Below are 18,232 nucleotides of genomic sequence, written 5' to 3' on the forward strand. Positions count from 1 at the left end.
GATGACGCTGATCTCCGCCCCCAACCCTGCCTCCCTAAACCTCCCGCTGGTGGCAAAGAGGGACCTGGCAACCCTAGCGGCAGGGTTGCAGCAAGCCACAGTGGGCAGCAGCGAACAGCCTGATCAGGATACCCAAAGGCATCATATTTAGCTTCCTGGGCTTAGTGGTGGTGGTGGGGGGCTTTCTTTCCCCATTCTGTCTCCTCCCTTCTTTTCTGGAAATAATTTCAACTTTCTCACCACCCACTATGCACCCTTTGGGCCTTTCCACAGAACAATCTAGCATTAAAACAAAAACACACAAGAGTGACACCTACCGGGCATGCCTGGGAAAGCCTGCCATGCCATCCAGGCGGTGCATTGCAAAAGGTGATTTTCCCCCCCATCCTACTCTCTGCCAACCACAGACGGATCAGTCCTTCTGTTCCTTAATGTGTCATTACACAGGGGCTGCTGATCATCTAGTCCACCAGCAGGTGGCATACATTCTATTACATTTACATTATGTACCAGCAACATCCCTGCAGGCGATTTCAGGCCCTGATGGAGCCCCATCCTGTATTTCCCTTACAATCTGAGTTGTTCGGCCCTTAGACACGGCCTCCTGCCTTCCAACAGCCCAGCCTTTGTTTTCCTCCCTCCCTGTCCCCAAGCCCCACATCGGGTCTTCCCTTCAAATCAGCCATTTGAGTACTTGATAGTTGTTTGATTTTTGAATGGCTCTGGTAATTCAGCAGGAGCCCCGTGGCGCAGAGTGGTAAGCTGCAGCACTGCAGTCCAAGCTCTGCTCACAACCTGAGTTTGATCCCGACGGACGTTGGTTTCAGGTAGCCGGCTCAAGGTTGACTCAGCCTTCCATCCTTCCGAGGTCGGTAAAATGAGGACCCAGCTTGCTGGGGTTACTACTTGCAACCAGTGGAAGATAAGATAGGGTTGCCAGGCCCCTCTCCGCTATCGGTGGGAGGTTATTGGGGCAGAGCTCCATCGGCTGGAGATCAGTTGCAATAGCAGGATTTGGCTCAGCTTTGTTCTGCTTGCCAGTGGCCCTTCAGGGCAATGCCCCACCAGGAAATTTCCCTGTCAGTTAAATGGCCAGTCCACGTTTGCTCAGGTATCTGATTTACACTCCGAAGCAATTACAATTTCTTTGTCAAAAATCATATTCTATTAGGGATGCCAGACTCCAGGTAGGACCTGGGGACTCCTTGGCATCACAGCTCATCTCCAGACTACAGAGATCAGTTCCCCTGGAGAAAATGGATGCTAAGGAGGGTGGACTCTATGGCACTGCACCCCACTGGGGTCTCTGTCCTCCCCAGGCTCCATCCCCAAATGTCCTAGAGTATCCCAACCTGGATCTGGCAACCCTACCCCCCATTCCCCGCCAGTGGCCAGGGGGACCTGGCAACCCTGTATCCTATACTAGCTGTAGATATGACTCTCCAACAAAATCTTCGAGGGTAAATAAACATCGAAAAACCAGGATTTAATGGATTAATTCTCATAGGTCTCGAGAACCAGGGAGAATGAAACATCTATCTACCACTTGTGTGTGTGTGTGTGTGTGTGTGTGTGTGTGTGTGTGTGTGTGTTAGTAATCTGTTGTATTTGGATGGATTTTGTAAGACCCATTGAGGGTCGTACATGATAGAAAAACAGAGTATAAAAATTTATCAAAATCAATAAATACAGGGGTAGGGTGGGGTTCTCAATACTGCCTCAGCAAATGCTGGGAGATTTTGAGGACAGTGCCAGGGAAGGTGGAGTTTAAGGAGGATGTGATGTCCTCCTTGGTGACTCTCTAGGCTGCCTCCTCTAGTTTTACCATAGAGACTAGGGGAAATTCCTAGAGCATCATTATGTGGAGGCCATTTTTTCTCCTGCTCCTTCATTTCTTGGCGATGGGAAATTGGGGTGTGGTCATTCCCCACCAGCGGTGTGTAAATGGAAGGCCTACACAGGAGACAGGAACTGGATGCTTGCCAATGAAGAAAATGCACTCCAGGCATGCACGGGGACACATTCAACTTTACCGTGATACTTCTAGGGCTGAACCCTGGCCAACAAAGGCGGTTAAGGTGATGAACTCTGACGATCGGATAAGCTTAGGGAGTGAGTGATATGGATTAGTCACTGACCTAGGAGGCCGTTATACCAGATTCATTAATGGGATGTAAAAGGGCGTGGTCTCATGTCAGGGAGGTTATGATTCCTTGCCAGCCAGTGCTTCTGTTGACTGTTTCCTAATGTACCCGGGGCTGACAACAACCACATAGGATCCTGAGCAGCTTGATGGTTCCCTGGATTGTGCTAAAGCCAAATGGGAGGGAATGAAGTGCAGCGCTAGTACCATTCGGGATGGGGTTGAGGAGGGATTCTTGTGTGCCACATTGCGTTTGTCCCGTTACCCCTCCTTTTTCTCCCCAATCTCAGAGAGATTATGCAGGCATGGTATAGGCGTGGTATAGGGGATGGTATAGGCATGGTATAGGCGTGGTATAGGGATGTGGAAACCATGGAGCATATTCTCATCTGCTGCCTTTACTATGAAGAGATCCATGGCAAATGTATCCAGCGTTGGACTAACAGGCTCTCAGATAACTTGGAGGCAGAGAGGGCAAGGAAGCTGCTCTTGGATGAAAACCCAAGGGTTACTGTTGAGACTGCTAAATTTTGTGCTGCCGCATCCAAAATTAGGTGCAAATTGTGGGACGGCACGTTTTACTACCTATGTACATAGTAGCGTCCTCTTAGGATTTGAGGTATTTTATACTTTTCTATTTGGAATTTCTGGTTTTAATATTGATGGGATTTTAGACAACTGTTGACTATTCTCTTCTGTATAAGGACTCTGAGCGGTGAACTCTGATCTGGAGAAGCAGGATGGATTCCCCGCTCCTCCACAAGAGCAGCGGAGACTAATCTGGTGAACTGGATTTGTTTCCCTGCTCCTACACACGAAGCCAGCTGGGTAACCTTGGGCTAGTCACAGCTGTCTTAGAACTCTCTCAGCCCCACATTCCTCACAAGGTGTCTGTTGTGGGGAGGGGAAGGGAAGGTGATTGTAAGCCGGTTTGATTCTCCCTTAAGTGGCAGAGAAAGTGGGCATATAAAAACCAACTCTTCTTCTTTTTCTTCTTTTCTTCTCCTTCTCCTTCTTGACTGGTGATGTGCCGTATTAATAAATGACTGACACTCCTTTTGCTCAAGGTGAAACTTGAATGAGTAGGAAGGGACTTGTGTAAACATAGGCGTCCTTTCCCCCATTCGCATTCTTTAGAGGTCGGGGCGGGAGGAGGGCTTTTGCCCTGCTATTGTGCAACTGATTCTGTCTCCGAGAGCAACGAGCTGTATCTTAAGGTTTCAGGTGTGTTTGCTTTTACTTGAATCAGGGCATTGAATAGGCTAAGCATGTGCCAGAGGAGTATGCAGAGAAGGAGAGGAAGCCACGCGTATGGAATGTGATCATTCATCACTCACAGTGGGCACCGAGAACGCTGAGAAGAGAACAGGGAATCCAACCAACTCCAGAAGTCCCCCCTCCAAAGTCAAGCAGAGTTCACTCCCCAACTGTGCCGCATCTCCTGCTCAGCATGGAATTTAACCTAGCTCAGGAGGCAATCTGCACTATGGGTCCAACCCATTGGGTTTGCAACAGAGAGGACAAAACCCAGAAGATGTTCCAGCAAGCATACAGTAAGGCTTTCAGAGCTGGAAGACATCTTGTGAAGCAAAAAAGGCTTTCTCACACTCTGCACAATGGAAGGGATCTGCCAGCCTTGAGGGTTTTTCTAATTTCTTCTCACAACCCGCCAAGTGCTGAACAGCAATCCCCAAGGAAGCAAGTTGCTCAATGCAATGTGCAGCTTTTACTTAATTATACGCTATTCTCTGCTCTGCCATGCAAGAATGGAATAGATAAAACGAAAATGCTTACCATTATAATGAATGAATGGTTTTATTTGCATTTAGCCATAGGCCATTACAAACATGTCAAGGACACCAAAGATACATAGTAAAAGGAAATACTACGTTAATAGAATTCTGGATTAATAATAAATATACATAATAAAACTATGCTAAATCGATGCATACAAAAACAACAACAACAAAATAATAACTAACAATTGTGCTGGTGTCCCAATTGGCCAATGGGATCTAGTGACCATTAAAATCAATTTGAAGGATCAGCTCCCTTAGCAGCCATATTGGACCTTATTTTCTTTGCTGCCAGAGCATACAGGGCAGTTCTTTCTCAGCACTAGGACAAGTGTTGAGGCCAGAAACCAACCCGGCAAGAAATTTAGCCCTGGGGCTTACCATTATAAGGTCACTTTGTGTGTGTGTGTGTGCGCGTGCGTGTGTAAAGTGCTGTCAAGTCGCAGCTGACTTATGGTGACCCCTTACAGGGTTTTTAAGGCAAGAGACTAACAGGTGGTTTGCCATTGCCTACCTCTGCATAGGAACCCTGGTATTCCTTGGTGGTCCCCCAGCCAAATAAGAACCAGAAGAAGAAGAGTTGGTTTTTATAGGTCGACTTTCTCCACCACTTAAGGAAGAATCAAACCAGCTTACAATCACCTTCCCTTCCCCTCCCCACAACAGACATCCTGTGAGGTAGGTGGGGCTAAGAGAGAGTGACTAGCCCAAGGTCACCCAGCTGGCTTCATGTGTAGGAGTGGGGAAAGCAATCCAGTTCACCAGATTAGCCTCCGCCGCTCATGTGGAGGAGTGGGGAATCAAACCCGGTTCTCCAGATCAGAGTCCACTGCTCCAAACCACCGCTCTTAACCACTACACCATGCTGGCTCTCCACCAGGGCTGACCCAGCTTAGATTCTGAGATCTGAAAGTCTATCATGCATGGCTGTTTTCCTCGCGGTCACCCCTCCGATGACTTCGGGTCTTTGTGTTGATTATGCATGCTGTTTCTGACCATCAGAGGTTGCTTCGGTCTCCCCCTGCATTTCCCCGCGTTTTCAAATTCGAGATAAAACAGGTCTCTGAAAACATGGGCAAAACATGGGGAAACACAGGGGGAGAGCAAGGCGACCTCTGATGGTTGAAAGCGGCATGCATAATCTACACAAAGGCCCGAAGTCGTCAGAGGGGTGACAGCAAGGAAAACAGTCATGCATAAAAGACCAAAAAGATTAGTCTAGCCTGGACCATCCAGGTCAGGGCTAAGGGCCACTCTACACATTACATTTTCCCAGGCACATAACTTTAAGATGTGTTTTAATGGTGTACTTAAAATGTGATGTCTTGGCATAACAAACATGTTTCAAGCATATGAACCGTACAGGAGCACTCAGCAGAGTATTAAGACTGGCTGCTACTTCTGTACATGGGATGGCAAGCCTGGGTTCACCTCCACATACTGTGCAAAATGAGCCCTCTTTTCTTAATGCTGCATTGTTCCTAAAGGAGTGCCTGCACTAGCTGCCTTTGGCAAGGCATGTGATTTTATATGTGGATGGATGGATGGATAGATGGATAGATGGATAGAGTGTATGTTTTCTTTATCTTGTGGATATATTGTTAGGTTGTTGCTGTTTTGTGCTACTTGTTGGTTTGCTAGTTGCCTTGAGTCTGAGAAAAGGTGGAATTATAAATGTTGGCAATAAATGCATTCATTAGGTTAACATGACAGAAGCTTAAAGATCACACCAGATGAAACAGAGATTGAGGATCTCTCTGTGCCCTGGACAGAGATTTGCAGCGGCATGCAGCCTCAGTTTAGACCACGTGTGAGAAGAGGAGAGGGTGCTCAACCCTTTCTCTGTGTGGTCTCCTGTGCCTTCATGGTTTCCAGTGACACCAACCCTTCTCTCAGCTTTTACTAGCTCCTTAAGGGAACAGTAGAGCGCCGTGGTGCAGAGTGTTAAGCTGCAGTACTGAGCTCTGCTCACGACCTGAGTTCGATCCCGACGGAAGTCGGTTTCAGGTAGCCGGCTCAAGGTTGACTCAGCCTTCCATCCTTCCGAGGTCAGTGAAATGAATACCCAGCTTGATGGGGGTAAAGGGAAGATGACTGGGGAAGGCACTGGCAAACCACCCCGTAAACAAAGCCTGCCTTGGAAACGTCACCCCATGGTCAGGAATGACCCAATGCTTGCACAGGGGACCGTTACCTTTTTAAGGGAATAGTGACAGGTCCCGTCATCCTTTTTTAAAGGGGTAACAACAGCTGTTGCATTCAGTGCTTGAGCTCCCTTCCAGAAGGCTGCTTGCCTGCTCATTAAAGGCGTCACCTCTGAAAAAGGGAGGGGTTTGAGGTTCACCCCATCCTCCTTTTCCCCAGCTGGCTCCTCCGCTGCCTGGAGCCAAGACTCCCCACTGTGGGAGGGCAAGCCTTCCTCCTCCTCCAGAGACCTGGAAAGCTGGTTGATTGGTAGAGCCGGCCTCATACGTCCCTATTTTAACCCCTTCCTTCCCTGTTTTCACCCTATAATTACCCTCCTGATCCCTGTCACTCTGCTTGGCAAAACCTGTGTTGTTTCCTCTTGGATGAGTGGCCAATGGGTTTCCCACTGGGTCCTGCATGCAGCCACCTAGCAAAGCAATCAGCTGCCCCCCCCACCCCAGAGACTCAGCTCTGCCCTTGCTGGGAGTCAGGGGGTACCCTCAACACCCAGCATCCCCCCCCCACTTTCGATTAGAAAATCAATATGGGGATGAAAGGGGCAAATTGTTAAACATGATTCCACCTCAAAGTGACAACTCACAGAAAGAACTTTATCAATATGCAATGTCAGCTGCCAGAATTATCTTTGCCAGAAACTAGAAACTTTCAACAATACCAAAACTATTGAAGTGGAGGGACAAACTTTGTGAATTCGCTTTAATGGCCAAGCTTACAAATCAAGTAAACATGAACCCTTCTGATTTATTCCAAGAGAGATGGAAGCTGTTCTATCAATATTATTGATTTCACTATGTTTATCTTGAAAATGGTATTAGAGCTTAAAGTCTTAAATCATATTGTAAATATCCACTTGCAATTTTACATATATAGGTATGTCTCACTGTGTTATTATGTTTATCACACAACCCAATTTGGGTTATAACTGAGTTTGTGAAATTAAGAAGAGAAGAAGAGAGGAAAAGAAGACAGGATAAGAAATGTTGAAAACATCTGATAATATTTTAATAGGCAGTTTTTAATGTATTAGTGAGTTTGCGACAATATATCCTGGACGCCAAGGAAGAAGAAGAAGAAGAAGAAGAAGAAGAAGAAGAAGAAGAAGATGATGATAAAGCTCTTTTTCTCTCCCCAGATGACCCCTTACAGCTGAAATTGGGGCCCCACAATACGGAAACCTCTCTTTTTAAAATTACTAGGGAGATCCAACCATGCAACTTCTAGCATCTCAGCTAATTTGGCTAGCACGAGCACAGCTCTTTTTCATTTCAGTGAGATTTGCATGGGAGTACTGGGATTTTTAATCGTGTTCAGATCAGTGGGCATTTGATACACTAGATGGTTAAACAATACAACAGACCAAAACGTACTTCAGAGTTGCAGTGGTGTATGTGTATGAAACCTGAGAAATTCAGGCAAGAGCCCAACATTTTTAATAAGTGTAGCGTAGTTGGTACCAGGAGATTCCAAGATTAGCAATAATATTTTGCAGATGGCGGCGCCTGAAGGAGAGGAAATTTGGCCAATTTAGTAACAGGGTGCTTTGGCACAGATACTTGAAACATTTTTTCGGAACGGCAAGGCAGAGGCACGGAAAACCACAGCTGCCAATTGCCCTTCGGCAAGTCAGAACAGGGAAATTTGTAATAACATATAACCTTCCAGACACAAATGACTATGTGGGTGTGTATTTGGCTGCTGGCCTGACTTACCTCTTCAAAAATAGGCTTGCAAATTGACTAGTGCAATTTCACTGGGAAATTCTCAGGGTTGTGTGTAGCGGCTAACTCTTGGTGGTGGAAAGTGCCGTCAAGTCATAGCTGACTTATAGCGATAAGGTTGCCAGCTCCAGGTTGGGAAATACCTGGAGCTTTTAGGGGCAGAGCCTGAAGAGGGCAGGGTTTGGAGAGGGGAGGGACTCCAATTGCCAAAGCAGCCATTTCTCCAGGTGAACCGTTCTCTATCGGCTGGTGATCAGTTGTAATAGCAGATCTTCAGCCACCTCCTGGAGGTTGGCAACCCTCTGTAGTGACCCCATAGGGTTTTCAAGGCAACAGACATTCAGAGGTGGTTTGCCATTGCCTGCCTCCACGAGGGCTGAGTTCTGAGAGAACTCTGACTGGCCCAGTAGGCTTCATGTGGAGGAGTGGGGAATCGAACCGGGTTCTCCAGATTAGAGTCCGCTGCTCTTAACCATTACACCATGCTGGCAACCTCTTATATTTTAAAAAAGACAACCAAGAAGGGTCAGAGTGCATTTTTTTCATGACCAGATACATTCCTGGGATACAGACCACTGCCTGAAAATGGCACAGTTCTCTTGCTACAACACAGTGTCCAGACATACCTTCTCTCTCATCACATTTCATTTCCAGATTATCTACTCTCTCCGGGTTATATCTGGCATCTGTGAGGCACCTGTGGCATTTGCACCCCATCCCACCTTTACTTCAAGATGCTCAGAGCTGGTTGTGGGTAAATCAGGATGAGACATCGGGACTTGCACAAGACCAACCAATTTGAGTCACCATTTCCCTCATCCACACACTAGCCACTGCTTCTGGAGAAGTCCAGGCTTATGCATTTCCCTGCTTCCCAGACAAAACCTTTGCTACAGACCAGTACAAATAGGGTTGCCAGGTTCCCCCACCCCCAGCCACCAGCAGGATAGGGTTGCCTGCTCCAGGTTGGGAAATTCCTGGAGATTTGGGGGGTGGAGCCTGGGGAAGGCAGGTTTTGGGGAGCGGAGGAACCTCAGCGGGGTATAATGCCATAGAGTCCACCCTCCAAAGCAGCCATTTTCTCCAGGGGGAAACTGATCTTGGTTGCCTGGAGATCAACTGTAATAGCAGGAGAGCTCCAGGTACCAACTGGAGGCTGGCAATCTTAAGTGGGGGATGGGGGAGGCAGGGTTCCCAGATCCAGGTTGGGAAACGCCAGGTGAGTTGGGAATGGAGCCTGAAGAGGACAGGAACCTCAGCAGGGTATAATGCCATAGGGTCTGCCTTCCAAAGCAGCCATTTTCTCCATGGGAACTGATGTCTGATCCTTAGAGATCAATTGTAATCCTAGGAGGAGATCTCCGGAGGGTGGAAACCTTAAGTACAAAGGAGGGTGGCTTGGATTAATGGATGTTTATGTGTTTGCACATGACTAGTGATAAGGGTTGTGCATACAGAAAATCAGCAAAGAAACAAGATAAAGAAGGCCTTGATCAGCTGCAAGCCAAGCTGGCCCCCCTTCCTTCAATGCATTAGTTTTCCCTCCATTAGAGATGGCCTCGCTGTCAGCCCTCACAAATCCTGGACCTTTCCGTTCCTCTGTTAACCCTATTCTTCCCTCTCCCCTGAACTCAGCCCGGGTGAAATCTCCGTGCATAAGGCAAAGTGCGGGACACACAAGCTTAGTTTTGCTCACAGCCAGTTACAAAGCAGCATGCCCAGAGGCGGGGATTCAGATTCTTCCTGCTTTCTCAGAGCTCTTTCTGAGCAGAAGAAAGGCTTTTTTAAACCGAGGCTTGGATTTCGCCCCCACCCCCTCTTTTCAGATTGCTCCGTTTTTTGTTTTATGTTCTTAAAATGATTTTTTAGGCAGCAGTTTAACTTTTCTCTCACTACAGCCAATTACAAAGCAGCGTTTCAAGGGGCGGGGATTCAAATACTTCCTAATTTGAGCTTGGAGACTGCTGGTGCAGAGACTCCCAACAGGAAAGTGTGGGTCCAGCAAGCAACGAACCTCAGGTAAAACACCCATGACCTCTGTCAGCTGCATCTGTAGCAGTTGCAATGAAGATATGGCTGGAATGGCCAAGTGAACAACCATTTCTTTAAAAAATAATAAGGTGACCGATTCAGCTAGACTGAACTTTCTTAGGAAGATTTTAGATTTGCTGTGGCATTCTTTCTGCTTTGTCTCAGTCTCAGCACCATTAATTTTGCTCTGACCCACAACAAGTAAGTAGTTGATGTATTCTGCAATTCTTTCTAAAATGCCATTATAAGGGTGGCTGGCTACAGGGTTGCAATAACTAACTTTTTGGTTGGAATATTCCAACCTTTTGGCTGGAATAAAGTGCTGTGAGCAGATCAGAAGTCTAGCTCTCATCAGACTGTAGGGTTTCACAGGGCTTTTCATGTCAAGTCAACCTACAGTCTCACAAGATTGCCATAAAACCTTCTCCATTGTGGCCCCCACCTTGTGAAATGGCCTGCCTGAGGAGGTCAGAAAGGCTCCCACTCACCGGGCTTTCCACCAACTATGCAAAGCGGAATTGTTCAAGAGCTGTACTAAATGATTCACAAAACAGCTTAGATAAGTTACTAGGGGCTGCGGTCTATGCTACTGTGTTTAGCCTACTACTGAAAAGAATCCTGCTATATATTTTTGTACCATTTAATGTGTCATGTTCAGACTTATGTTCATGCTTTGTTTTAGTGCTGTTTTTAGATTTCTGATTGGTTCTTCAGCGCTAATCTTGTCTTGTTTACTGAAGACTCCATCCTGTCGATGGGTTTTGACTCGCTCTGTGTAATCCGCCTTGGTGACAGAAAAGGTTGGTATTTTTTAATCTTCTGTACCATGCAACATATAGCATCATTTGCAATGGTCAACTCTTGTGGAAAGTACTCTCACCAGACAACGTGTCACCAGCTGGGAACAGGGTGAGCTATACTGTGTAGACAGGCCTAACCTTGCAAGGTTCCCTAAGAAAGCAACTGTCCCCCAAGGATGCTTCAGTACCAGTAAACTCAAAGTTCTCTCTGCAGATTTGGCTCCAAACTATTTCTCTCCTCTACCTTTAAGCTCTGAAAGCAAGATTTCAGGCTATTGCGGAAATAATATCCTCCGGTAATTAAGGACCATTATGTAGGGTTGCCAACCTCCAGGTAGTAGCTGGAGTTCTCCCACTATTACAACTGACCTCCAGCTGATATAGATCCATTCACCTGAAGAAAATGGCCAGTTTGGCTATTGGATTCTATGGCATTGAAGTCCCTCCCCTCCCCTCCCCTCGCCAAGCCCCACCCTCCTCAGGCTCCCCCCAGCCAAAATCTCCAGGGATTTCCCAACCTACCATTATGCCAATTTTGTTGCTAGGAGGGAAGGCAGCATGGTAGAGCTCTATTCTTGTCAGATCTTAGAAGCTAAGAAGGGTCAGTCCTGGTTATTATTTGCCGAGATCTGACAAGATCGGGCTCTACCAATGCTGCCTTCCCTCCCACAGCAAATTAGAAACACAAAAATCTCAGTGATTTACTTTAATGGGCATGCAAACCATCATCCAGCCATTAAATCATCGTCCAGGGACATTGAGGGCTGCCTAAAATACTAACAGTGAAAACATTTGCCTGAATATTTGTCTTGGCCCAAGCCCCTAGCAGTGTTTAAATCTGGGAGATAGCAATAGGCCCAGAAGGAAATAAAACTACCAGATGACCAGACAGATTAGCATGAAGTATTTTGAAGCAAGTAGGCCAACAGAGATCATGTGATATGGCCTTACAATCCCTACCCTACCCACCCTCCCAATTAAATCTTCTGATCAAGTTTGCTCTTTGGTCCAAGCAATCAAGGGGCTTGGCTTTCGGCTGCTCCCTCTCTCCTGCTTGTTGGACTTTGCCCTCACTGATTTGCCAGGAAACACCTTTGACAGTATTAATTGCTTTCTCTGGAACCCTTACTTTGCAAGATCACAAGAAGCACTGGTTTCACATTGAATAAGGATGGAGGAAATCACTAGGTATAGGGGGTTCTTAGGCAGCTGGATTTCAAAGAATCATAGAGCTGGAAGGGAGCACCAGGGTCATCTAGTCCAACCCCCTGCACAATGCAGGAAATTCACAACTACCTCCCACACACACACACCCCAGTGACCCCTACTCGATGCCCAGAAGATGGCCAAGATGCCCTCCCTCTCATGATCTGCCTAAAGTCATAGAATCAGCATTGCTGACAGATGGCCATCTAACCTCTTCTCAAAAACCTCCTGGGAAGGAGCGCTTACCATCTCCTGAGGAAGCCTGTTCCACTGAGGAACCGCTCTAACTGTTGGGAAATTCTTCCTAATGTCTAGATGGAAACTCTTTTGATCTAATTTCAACACATTGGTTCTGGTCCGACCTTCTTGGGCAACAGAAAACAACTCGGCACCATCCTCTATATGACAGCCCTTCAAGTACTTGAAGATGGTTGTCATATCCCCTCTCAGTCTTCTCCAGGCTAAACATACCCAGCTCCTTCAACTTTTCCTCATAGGACTTGATCTCCAGACCCCTCACCATCTTTGTTGCCCTCCTCTGGACACGTTCTAGCTTGTCTACATCTTTCTTAAATTGTGGTGCTCAAAACTGAACACAATACTCTAGGTGAGGTCTAACCAGAGCAGAGTAAAACGATACCATCACTTCACGTGATCTGGACACTATACTTCTGATGATGCAGCCCAAGATCACATTGGCCTTTTTAGCTACCGCATCACACTTTTGACTCATGTTCAGTGTTTGGTCTACTAGGACCCCAAGATCCTTTTCGCACACACTACTGCTAAGACAAATCTCCCCCACCCTATAATTATGCATTTGATTTTTCCTACCTAAATGCAGAACTTTACATTTATCTCAGTTGAAATGCATTTTATTGGATTTGACAGTGTTAATTGCTTTGCCTGGATTGCCGATGTTACAATATCACAAGCAACCCTTAGGAATGCAGCCTTCAGGTGGGACCTGGGGATGTCCTGGACATACAGCTCATCTCCAGACTACAATGCTCAGTTCCCCTGGAGAAAATGGGTGCTTTGGGGTGGACTCTATGACATCATACCCCACTGCCTTCCCCAGGCTCCATCCCCAATTCTCCAGGAGTTCCCCAACCTAGATATGGCAACCCTACTGCCCATCCCCCACCCGTGGCCAGGGGGGATCTGGCAAATGTAGCAACACTGGTTTCATGTTGAATAAGGATGGGAAATTGCTAGGTATGAGGGGATCCTAGTAGGGTTGGCTATCTCCTGGGATTATAACCGATCTTCAGGCAATAACAGATCAGTTCACCTGGAGAAAATGGCTGCTTTGGAAGATGGACTCTACGGCAATATACCCCATTTAACTCCCCCAAACCTCAGGCTCCTCCTCCAAAATCTTCAAGTACTTCCCAACCTGGAGCTGGCAAACCTAGTTTCTAGGCAGCTGGAAGTCCTAATGAAACCTTATTCACCCCCAGCTGTGCACCTTGCCAGCTGAGGGAAGCAGAGGCAGAGCTGCCCTGATCAGACTTTTATAGACCGTGGAGTGGGTGTTAACTAGGGTTGCCAACCTCCAGGTACTAGCTGGAGATCTCCTGTTATTACAATTGATCTCCAACCAATAGAGATCAGTTCACCTGGAGAAAATGATTGCTTTGGCAACTGGACTCTATGGCATTGAAGTCCCTCCCCTTCCCAAACCCCACCCTCCTCAGGCTCTGCCCCAAAACCTTCCACCCTCTCCAGGCCCTTCCCACAGCGGGGCCAACAAACCGGGGCTCCAGGTGAGTCTCAAGACAGCGCTTCTGAGTAATAAAAAATCTTTTAAACTATTTTGCATCTTTGGCATTTTATATCCTTCCTGTAGCGCTGTCATCCCCTCTTAAGGTTCCCTCTGGCAGGCCATAGGTTCAGACCCTCTGCAGGCCCAGCTCCCGATACGGTTGCAGGTTCTCTGTGGTTGCAGAACGAGCAGAACATTGCAAGGTTGCAGTTGTCAAGAACATGGATTTGAGAGGCAGCAGATAAGAACGACGAGGAAAAGTTCCCAGAGACTGTTTCTCATACTCTCCAGCTCTCCTGACTTGCCACTTTGCTGCAAATTGATTCAGAACTGATCTGTATCTGACAGTAACAATAAGCAAAGCTATTATTGAATTCTTGCTGAGACGAGCTAGAAATCCATTTGGCAACGGTACCCCTCTGCAAAGGGCCTGTTTGAACCTGACTGTGCGGGACATAATAGTTCCCTTGTTTTCACAATCTGGCATCTCTAGTCTCTAGTTTCAACACATCCCTGTTGGGATTTTATGCAGCATATACTGGATCAGAGGTTGGGGCTCTCTTCGCATTTTGCCAGTCTTCGGTGTATCAGATCTCTCTTGTCCATCTTTCTCACCGCACTGTTTGCTCATTCAATCTATCTTCTCTTAGTAGCAAAATTTGCTGCTTGGTTTCACAAGACAATGTGAAGCTGCCTTATACGGAATCTGAGTACTAATCCATCAAGGTCAATATTATTTACCCAGACTGGCAGCAACTCTCCAGGGTCTCCACTTACCACCTGATCCTCTTAGCTGGAGATCTTGGGGATTGAAACAGGAACCATCCGCATGCCAAGCAGATGCTCTACCACTGAGCCAAGGCCCCTTTCCAACATCAACATTCCTTATTCCTGAGGGCTTGTTGGTGGTGGAAAGTGCCATAAAATCGCAGCCAATTTGTGGCAACCCAGTAGGGGTTTCAAGGAAAGAGATGAACAGGGTTGGTTTGCCATTGCCTGGCTTTGCATAGCAACCCCTGGATTTTCCTTGGTGGCCTCCCATCCAAATACTAACCAGGGCCAACCCAGCTTAGCTTTCGAGACCTGATGAGATCAGGCTAGCCTGGGCCATCCAGATCAGTGCGAGGGCCTGTTATCAACACACAGTATAGTTATGTTCCAAAACTCCATGCTGCATTGCATACCAGAAGCTCTTGCTGATGCAGGATTCACCATGCAGTTTGGGCCTGTGTGGGTCTCTGGAGGACAGGAGGGATGAGAAAGTGAGGCTGGTGTAAGAGAAGGAGGAATTTAATATATGAGGAATGATGCTTTAAGAGAGAAGTTATGTTCTGGGGAATGGGAAGGGTTGGGACAATAAAATGGAGAGAAAGGAATTAAGCCCAGGAGGAAACTTTTAGCCTTTGGCTGTAGGTGAAAGTATGCAGTGGGTGGAGAGAAAATAGAAAGAATAGTGGGAGGTTATTTGCTCAAGCTTTTAAAATATGGTATGTATCTTAGGGAAGGATGGGAGAGTTGAAAACACATGGCTGTTTTGTCTTGCGATTCTCCCATGAATGTAGCAAATCTCCCTTGTCGAAATGCATGATCATCTCCCACCTGCAGGTCCAACCTACTTCCGTTGTGCAACTTCCCCTGGTTTTTCCATCCCACTTTTGTAGCAAAAATAAGTAGTTTTGCGGCAATGGCAGCTGTTTGCTGGGTCAGCACCCCTGTGTCCCAACATGCCCCCAATCGACTTCCTCCCTCCCTCTCCTCCTCCCATTTCCCTCCCAGGTGACCTCGGGAACATGTACGTCATTTGCTGGAATGCCCGGACATCCCCCAAGTGCTCCTTTGTTCTATTTTTTTAATTGGGGTTTTTTTTTTTACATTATGTTGGAACGTGGATATACCAACAAAACAAAGTGGCGGGTGGGTAGCACTTCAGCCATTGCTTGCCTATACACACACACACATACACCTCTGCTGCGGGACAATGCAGGATGGAACAAGAGTAGGTCTGCTCCCCCTCCCTGACAAGAACAAAGAAGCAGCCCTCCTCCATGGTATGCTGGAAGCCTCACCACTCTGCCCTCGGAGCTCTTTCGCCACACTGTCGCCTTGCTGCACTCTAAAAAAATCATGACGGAGGGCAGGTGGTGTAGTTTTTTTGTGCGGGCAGATAACACAGATTCAAGAGCAGGGGGGAGATGTGAAACCATGCCTAAAAAGGACGTTTTACGTTTTATGTTGGTGCGACGGTATACTGGCATTCCAGTATTTAAAAATATATTAAAAAAAAAAAAAAAAAACACTCAGCATAAGGTCAACCCACTTCTGGCCTCAGCCAATCACAAAGCGATGACGAGAATGACAACCACTCCCCAAGTAAACTCACGGTGCTATGCATGGGAACATCCCTCCCTGATCATTTGCGGGATTGATGCAGGTCGGAGTTCACCATGCGTTTGGGTTTTTTTAACGGAATAGAAAAGCGTGAGACATAAGAGGGACAAACCAAGGACATCATAGCCATGTGTAAACAACCATAGCCTGCTGTAAATGTGTGCATAGAGATTACTTGATCCAGTGTTGAGGTTTGTACTTACTTAGTTCAGTATTTATCCTGGCCAGCTGGGTTATGGACTGGCTGCCATTTCCCCTACAACAGGGGTCCCCACCCTTTTGGAGTCTGCGGGCACTTTTGGAATTCTGACACAAGGCAGAGGGCAGAATGACAAAAGGGGTGCCACAGGAGGAGGAGCAAATCACAAAATTGTCACTGCAGGAGGCACAGCCAACCACAAAATGTCAGGAAGCGAGGTGACATGTAACTCAGGCCTAGCCAATCCCCAAATTTGTTTGGTTCGGTGGCAAACAGCTCAAATGACTTGCAAACAGGTTAGCAGCTTAGGGTTGCCAGGTCCCTCTTCACCACCGGCGGGAGGTTTTTGGGGCGGAGCCTGAAAAGGGCAGGGTTTGGGGAAGGGAGGGACTTCAATGCCATAGAGTCCAATTTCCAAAGCGGCCATTTTCTCCAGGGGAACTGATCTCTGTCGGCTGGAGATCAGTTGTAATAGCAGGAGATCTCCAGCTACCACCTGGAAGTTACGCATGATTTATCAAGATAGCAGCCCGTCAGGGAGCTCCATATTATTCCTAGGAATAGTAATATTAAGCCTTTTTGGCTGATGAAGCTACTTTTGTAGCGAAAACGCTGGAATACATCCGGAGCCGCATTACCATCTGCATCTCCGTCGCCTGAAGATACATTGAAATTGACTAGAAAATTACTCTATGTCTTATATGAACTTTTTTGCACCAATTATCAGCTATTTCTAGCTGGTTCTTTTTCTTCTTGACATTGTTACTCCTTTGCTTTGTAACCTCGGTTGCTTAGCCTCGTTTGTATAATTACTTTCGTTGTAATATAGTTACAGCCTTGGCTGTTTTGCTGCTTGCTATCTATTGTCTATCGCCTTTTTTATCTCTGCCTACTACTGTGTTATTTGCATCACTACCTGGAAGTTGGCAACCCTATTGCAGCTGCGTACTAGCTGTGCGTGCTAGCGCTTAGTTGCTTGAGTGCAAGAAGGCAGCCAATCAGAGCAGTCCTTGCTCATAATACATCTGTTTCCCTAATAGAAAGTGCAAGGAAGTGCTTTTACAGTAGTCCATCCTCCATTACAGGGATTGTGTGATAGATATTCGTTTAGTACAATCAGGGTGCACTTACTTTCAACATATTGTTTCTCTTTGTCATACGCTTCTCACTGTGCTACGCAATTTAATTTAATTTTTTTTTAAGGAAGACATGAAAAACAGACACAAACGGAGAAACTACAGCCCCCACGGTGAATTTCAAAATCATGCACGTGCAAAAACCCGCCCAAGGCCAACCGATCAGCAGCCATTACTGTTGCTAGGGATTACAACATGGAACAGCAAAGAGTAATTTTATTTTTTAAACAGCATTGATTTGCCAGCAATTTTTACACTTGATGATTGATTTAACTCTGTGTTTTGGCAGTGGAGCAAAGAAGTACACACCAGTGAATAAGGAAGAGGGGGAAAGAGGCTCCACTGGGTTGTGTGACAGTTGGGATGAGTGAAAGCTGATTGTGCTGTGAAGGAGGTGTGGCAGCCCCTCGAACAGCTACACATGGTCAAACTGATAGTCAAAAAATCATTGCCTACTGATGACAAATGGGCACTCAGGATGTGACCCAAAGAGACTGGTGTTCAATCTCTCATATTCATTCTTTGCTCTAAGTGAAACTCTCCTTTCATGCTGTGAGGCTACATGAACTTTTTGAAAGAGCATTTGCAGTTTTTGAAACAATATCGTGCTGTGTGAGCTAATGTCCCAGCTGTTTGTGTGGTACACAACCAAACTACATTTCTCAGGAGGGCAATGTGGCAATGCACACATGCTCAAAAACGTCAGGGACCATATAGCAGCATCAGACACTGGGAGAGATATTCTCAGAATGCTTGCCAAGACTGCACCAAGACACTAAACTGTTTCCTAATCAAATGAGGGGAGACTATTTATTACTATCACTATCAATTTTATTAAT

Source organism: Euleptes europaea, chromosome 18 (assembly GCF_029931775.1).
Source record: "Euleptes europaea isolate rEulEur1 chromosome 18, rEulEur1.hap1, whole genome shotgun sequence".
Taxonomy (NCBI): domain Eukaryota; kingdom Metazoa; phylum Chordata; class Lepidosauria; order Squamata; family Sphaerodactylidae; genus Euleptes; species Euleptes europaea.